General features: G+C 38.7%; 1 long non-coding RNA gene across 2 annotated transcripts; it reads right to left on the bottom strand.

Annotated features, from left to right (window-relative positions):
* Window positions 1-1,790: 1,790 nt before the first annotated feature.
* On the bottom strand, window positions 1,791-4,451 carry LOC118561832. Of its 2 annotated transcripts, XR_004930304.1 has the most exons (4): window positions 4,407-4,451; window positions 3,305-3,398; window positions 2,349-2,357; window positions 1,791-2,065 (listed from the first exon to the last, which is right to left on the bottom strand). It is a non-coding gene; the product is annotated as an uncharacterized LOC118561832 (long non-coding RNA). The 2 variants fall into 2 exon arrangements; XR_004930303.1 differs by lacking the exon at window positions 2,349-2,357.
* Window positions 4,452-7,282: the final 2,831 nt, after the last annotated feature.

Here is a 7,282-nt window from a genome sequence, read left to right as displayed (position 1 = left end):
CAACCCAATTTTTGCCTGCCCTTTTTATTTCCTTCTCCCTTTTTTCCACTTCTTGTATTTCTACTTGGTGTTTTTTTACTTCCTCTTTTTCCACTTTGTTTATTTCTACTTTGCGTTTTACTTCCTCTTTTTCCACTTTGTGTATTTCTACTTCGTGTTTTTTTACTTCTTCTTTTTCCACTTTGTGTATTTCCACTTCATGTATTTCTACTTGGTGTTTTTTTACCTCCTCTTTTTCCACTTCGTGTATTTGTGCTTCGTGTTTTATTACTTCCTCTTTTTCCACTTGGTCTGACTGCAGCTGTTAATGTTAATACGATGGCAGGGAGGGAGGGGGGAGAGGGGGGGCGGTGTCACCGGCAAAGCTTCACAACTATTGGCTAAGGCCTGCCTCCCCGGAAACGAGCCTGCATCAGCTGGCCGCTTTCCCAGAATGCACCGCGGCCGCAGCTTGCTTATGGACAGCGCTAACAGAGATCACAGTGGTAAGTTAAAAAATACCTTTTCTGCTGCTGTTGTTCTTTAAAAGTACGTTTGAGGCAACAACATTATACTTTTAAGCTTCCCTATATGGCCTGTTTACAGAGTTAGTGTGTAATTTAAAAAGAACAAGTCCGACATGAGTGGACCACAGTGATCCGCAGATTCATTCGGGAGCGTCAGAAAGCTATGGTGCGTTCAGGAGCATGGGACATTTCATATTTACAAGGAAAGAGGCATAAAACGGAACAGAACTTCACTCATACAATATTTTGTCTATCCAGAAACAGTGTGGGCTTTCTTACAATACTGAATGCTCTATAATTGTATTTCGGTTATTTTTTTATTATGCACACCTGCTAGCTTTTTATTCTGAAACTTCTAATGTCCCATGCTCCTGAATGCACCATAGCTTTCTGAATGCGCTGTGCTGTGTAGATAGATTCACGTCTGATCTTCCGCTTAAGACAAAGCTTTGCAGTTTCAAAACTCATGTCGGCTCTCACGGATTACTGTTGTGTGAATGACAAGAGACCACAACAAATAAATCAGCCATTCCTCTAGGGAACGCAAAAGTATTCTGAGGTAACGCAAAAAAATATATATTTTCCCCATGTCCCCTAAAGGGCTCTGTATACACTTCCCTCGGCCTTGTCGTGTGTCAAGTGCTGCTGGTTCTGATGCCGTTTTTTGTTGTTTTAATTCGGCAAAACGTTCATTTGTTTTGTGTTTATCTCACTGACTTGAGTTGCTTTGCTAGCCCAACTGTGCCAACTGGTAGTCATTTTAAGATTAACATGCCTATTTCCTACTTTTATCTTAAAAAAAAACATTGAGGATGGTATTGAACAAGTGATAAGGTTGAAATTGTGACCATTTCTCTATAACTCATGGGAAAACGAAAACACAATTTTAACATAACATTGCAGGGTTAGGGTACTTTGTTGTACCTACTGACCACAGCATTGATCATTAAGATAGGAAAAGTCATTTCTGTCTGCCCACTTTTACAGTGATTAATCTATAAATTATGTGCAGTTAGTTCAGTTCATTCTTAGTGAAATGGCAAAATTAATCAATACATCTTACAATGAGAATCTGTACATTATAAAAACACCAGAGAAGAGAAGCCATTTGTTACATTTGCTATACTTGACTAGTTTTACAGGACTATACATTTTACTTTTTCTTTCTTGAGAACTATATTAATTTACATGTTAACCAGGTATAGTTTTATGATATGAAAAGGTGAGAAATTAAAAACCAATTATGGTAACATCTGGCATTTTTTATTTACAGGAAGAAACACCAACAAAACATGTGAGGATAAGGAGAGTGCTGGTGACCCTCTTCTGGCTGGCGGCGGTGCATCCTATAGGGAAACAGCCGACATCTTTGTGATGCCCCTGTGTGCCAGGTGGTGCACAGAGTCATGAACTCCTTGATGGGGATCATTAAAAAAAAATTTCTTCCCAAAAAGACAAGATTTGGAGGGAGTGGGTGCTGGTTTTGCCCGCCTTGCCGGGATCGAGGCGCTCAAAGGAGCAGTCGGTGCCATTGGTGGGTGACGTGCGAATTGTTCCACCTGCAGAGCCACAAAAGAAATGTTATTTAAACAGAAAACTCTTCCCTTCAATCATCCTGCAGGGTGTGTGTGACGCACGGGGAAAGATTTTGAATGTTTACATCGACAATGTAGGCTTTGTCCATCACTCACTGGTACTGTGGCGCTCTCCGTTGTATAAAAATGCTTTATACCCACCTAAGGGATTTTTTTTCTACACTGCAATGGTGTGTTCCCATGCCTCCTGGACCCAATCACCTCCCTGACGCTCTATCGCCCGCCAGTTGCCATTAAGATCTCTTACCTTCTTGTCCTTAAATAGAGCCAACAATGACACAAAATTGATACATAGATTATATTAATTGGATAGAACATTAAGACATATCAGCATATTACCTAAATTACAAGTTATTTTATATTTGGTACAGTCCAAGTTGAGGCACGCCACTACAGGCACCACGCCAAGGCAAGAAACATCACTGAGCGTGCCTTTGGTGCTATAAAGACGTGGTGGCGTTCCATTTTCTTTAGGGCGCTGGAGGTCCGCCCGACATTTGCCCCAAAAGTAATCGCCGCCTGCTGCATCCTCCACAATATTAGTATAGAGGCAGGGGACCAGCTTGACGTGGAGGAGGAGGAGGTTTACCCAGAAGAGGACGGCATCCGGCGGCTGAAGACAGCAAGCTGTCTGGAAGCTGCCTCCGAGCCAGACTGGCAGCCCGGCAGAGCTGGCTGCATGTTTAAGTGAACAAGCCTACATGTGACCTAACCTAGATCAGTTGTAGTTATGTACACATGCTGCTTCATTTAATTTTTTTTCCACTACCTGTAAAACAAATTAAATCAGTAAATTAATTTCCATTCCTGTTATTTATCAATTGTATGTTTGTGGGTGTTCTCTTTGTCCATGGTGTTTATAAAAGTTAATTATTTGTTTTAAATCTTATGTTAATTGTTCTGAACATGTTACATCTTGACTCTGTTCCAAAGTAAAATCATTTGTATAAAATAAATGTCTTTTTACACTGTTACAATTGTTTTCTTTCCCCTCTCAATTCTCTGTGTCCTTGCTCAAAAGAAACTCACTTAGATAAGAAAAACATTTATAGATTTTATTTAAAACTTGTCAAGTTTTTCTAAAAGGGACAAATATTTATTGGCCCTTTTGGTAGCCAAAATCACTAGTTGAATAGAAAACAAGTTTAGTGTCACAAGAGCTGAACATAAACATTTAGGCAGACATAAATAAAAATTACTTACTGCCATTCGGTTTTGGAGGAGTTCCTCCTGCCTGTAAATAGGCCCTCATTGGGAATACGCCAGTTGATGAGGGCCTGGGTTCCTTCTGTGGTCCCTGTTTAAAATATAAATGTCAATTATGTAATACTTCATAATAAAAGACGAACAGACAACAGAACCCACGTTAAACCTAAAAGCTAGGCAATATTACGACTGCTTCTGCTATGTGTAACTAACATGACACTCGCAGACCGAACATATTTTGTAACCTATATAATAGCTGATAACTAACTGCTTCTGCTTATGCGTTTTGTCCTTAATGCTGCTGTCGTCCTTGGGAGACATAATTTATTCCAGCAAGTATTGAGTTAATAAAGCAACTCAAGTCAGTGAGATAAACACAAAACAAATGAACGTTTTGCCGAATTAAAACAACAAAAAACGGCATCAGAACCAGCAGCACTTGACACACGACAAGGCAGAGGGAAGTGTATACAGAGCCCTTTAGGGGACATGGGGAAAATATATATTTTTTTGCGTTACCTCAGAATACTTTTGCGTTCCCTAGAGGAATGGCTGATTTATTTGTTGTGGTCTCTTGTCATTCACACAACAGTAATCCGTGAGAGCCGACATGAGTTTTGAAACTGCAAAGCTTTGTCTTAAGCGGAAGATCAGACGTGAATCTATCTACACAGCACAGCGCATTCAGAAAGCTATGGTGCATTCAGGAGCATGGGACATTAGAAGTTTCAGAATAAAAAGCTAGCAGGTGTGCATAATAAAAAAATAACCGAAATACAATTATAGAGCATTCAGTATTGTAAGAAAGCCCACACTGTTTCTGGATAGACAAAATATTGTATGAGTGAAGTTCTGTTCCGTTTTATGCCTCTTTCCTTGTAAATATGAAATGTCCCATGCTCCTGAACGCACCATAGCTTTCTGACGCTCCCGAATGAATCTGCGGATCACTGTGGTCCACTCATGTCGGACTTGTTCTTTTTAAATTACACACTAACTCTGTAAACAGGCCATATAGGGAAGCTTAAAAGTATAATGTTGTTGCCTCAAACGTACTTTTAAAGAACAACAGCAGCAGAAAAGGTATTTTTTAACTTACCACTGTGATCTCTGTTAGCGCTGTCCATAAGCAAGCTGCGGCCGCAGTGCATTCTGGGAAAGCGGCCAGCTGATGCAGGCTCGTTTCCGGGGAGGCAGGCCTTAGCCAATAGTTGTGAAGCTTTGCCGGTGACACCGCCCCCCCTCTCCCCCCTCCCTCCCTGCCATCGTATTAACATTAACAGCTGCAGTCAGACCAAGTGGAAAAAGAGGAAGTAATAAAACACGAAGCACAAATACACGAAGTGGAAAAAGAGGAGGTAAAAAAACACCAAGTAGAAATACATGAAGTGGAAATACACAAAGTGGAAAAAGAAGAAGTAAAAAAACACGAAGTAGAAATACACAAAGTGGAAAAAGAGGAAGTAAAACGCAAAGTAGAAATAAACAAAGTGGAAAAAGAGGAAGTAAAAAAACACCAAGTAGAAATACAAGAAGTGGAAAAAAGGGAGAAGGAAATAAAAAGGGCAGGCAAAAATTGGGTTGGTAAAAAAACAGTTAGAAAAGTTAGAGGCAGAAATAAATGATTGTTTCAGAAATATAAGTTTAAAATAAATTAGAAAGAAATATTTATGGTGGAGGAAAAACATGCTTTAGAAATGTTGCTTTAAAAACAAGAAGTAGAAATACACAAAGTGGAAAAAGGGGAAAAGGAAATAAAAGGGCAGGCGTAAATCCTTTGGGTAAAAAAACAGCTAGAAAAGTTAGAGGCAGAAATAAATATATGTTTCAGAAATATAAGTTTAAAATAAAATAGAAAGAAATATTTATGGTGGAGTAAAAACATGCTTTAAAAATGTTGCTTTAAATACAAGAACTAGAAATACACGAAGTGGAAAAAGGGGAAAAGGAAATAAAAGGGCAGGTGTAAATCCTTTGGGTAAAAAAACAGCTAGAAATGTTAGAGGCAGAAATAAATGATTGTTTCAGAAATACAAGGGTTAAAAATAAGTCAGCATAAAAGCAAGAAGAAAAGTAAAAATAAAAGTGTAAGTTAAAATATATATTTTTTGATGAATAATTGATGAATTGTTGAAGAAATATCTTATTTTTATTATTTTGTCACATTAAATGGCACACAAATTAATATTATTAGACACTTTTCTTAAGCCATTTTATATTATTAAGTCCTTCATTTATTTCTGTGTGTATTTTTAATTATGGCAGGATTGGTCCTCCATAACAGAATGGATAAAAAATAAATAAATAAAATCCTACTATTCATTGTTACAGTTTAATGTATGCCAAGAGACGTATTAGTTTTATGTTATATAGCTTACCTGCTTTTGGGGATGTTCGTATAATGTTGCAGTCAGTCAGCAACATAGTGCCATTACAAGCTGTTCAAAATTAAGTAGAGGAATGGACAAAAAACTGATATGGCTGATGTTTTTTTTTTCTCCAGTAAACCTCCCTCCTGCACCATGTCTCATCCCACTGCTCGTCATCTGACATCAGGTAAAACCTTTCACAGGAGCTGCTGGGCATTTTCTACACTGCCATTGTTCAGTCTGTCCTCTGCACATCCATCACTGTCTGGTTTAGTTAACCCACAAAGCGAAGACAAGATCAGACTCCAACAAACAATCAGGTATGCAGAGGTGACCGCTGGTGCTAAGCTTTCTGACGATCAGAACTTATAAAGCTCTGCTTTAAATGTCTACCTTCAGGGAGGCGATGCAGAGCTCTGTTTGTAAAATCCTGCCACCATGGGGACAGCTTCTTCCCCCAGGCTGTTACTCTGATTAACACAATGAACAGAGGACCCAGTTACTCTGCTGGGAAACAATAAAAAAAAATATTGAATCCCTTGCTTGTGTGCACAAACGTGGCCTTTGTTTGGATTCTCCCTGTCTTCACTAGGGAACAATGCTGGTACTTTTGTCAAAATCTTGTGATGCTTTGAAGTGTATCCTAATTGTTGAAAGACAATACTTGTGATTGGCCTTAGTAGACAAAGTCCATGAGTTTATTGATGATTTGCTGTTTAGGTTGCTGAGAAATGTAACAGGCCTCTTGATGTGGACAGCATCTCATTTAGGAGTATCCTGTATTAATTTCATACGCCTTTTAAGAACGCCTTTTAAGTTCAAATAACAATTCAACCCATCAGATAGCAGTTTGCAACACTAGTCTCAGTGCAAAGCAAATGTTTAAAAGACACATTTTAAAACCCATTGTTATGGGCTGTCTGATGTAACAAAGCTCTCACATTACACCAAGTCCACCTGGTGCTAAGCTTTTTGACGATCAGTCCCTCGTGATGTCTCCTCTCCTGATTTTAAACTCAGACTGAATGAAACAAGATGGTGGTGCCTGTTTGTGTTAGAGGGCAGATCTCTCTCTCTATTTTCTTTTCTTCATATGCAGGCAAGGCAAGGCAAATTTATTTATATAGCACAATTCAGTACAGAGACAATGCAAAGTGCTTTACATGATTAAAATATAGGAATAAAAGCAAGTAGGGATAGAATGTAGAAAAAAAACATTTGAAAACGGTAAAACAGTTTAACTTGAACATTCAAAGGCAATTTTAAACAAATGTGTTTTTAATCTCGATTTAAAGGAACTCAGGCTTTCAGCACTTTTACAGTTTTCTGGAAGTTTGTTCCAGATAAGTGGAGCATAGGAACTAAATGCTGCTTCTCCGTGTTTGGTTCTGGTTCTAGGTATGCAGAGAAGGCTGGAGCCAGAAGACCTGAGTGGTCTGGAGGGTTTATACGCTGATAACAAGTCTGTGATGTATTTAGGTGCTAAGCCATTTAGGGATTTATAGACTAACAGAAGTATTTTAAAGTCTATTCTCTGAGATACAGGGAGCCAGTGTAATGACTTTAGAACTGGGGTGATGTGCTCTACTTTCTTAGTCTTAGTGAG

Source organism: Fundulus heteroclitus, unplaced genomic scaffold, assembly GCF_011125445.2.
Source record: "Fundulus heteroclitus isolate FHET01 unplaced genomic scaffold, MU-UCD_Fhet_4.1 scaffold_73, whole genome shotgun sequence".
In the NCBI taxonomy this organism is placed as follows: Eukaryota; Metazoa; Chordata; class Actinopteri; order Cyprinodontiformes; family Fundulidae; genus Fundulus; species Fundulus heteroclitus.
This window is presented reverse-complemented; position numbering and strand designations above follow the sequence as displayed.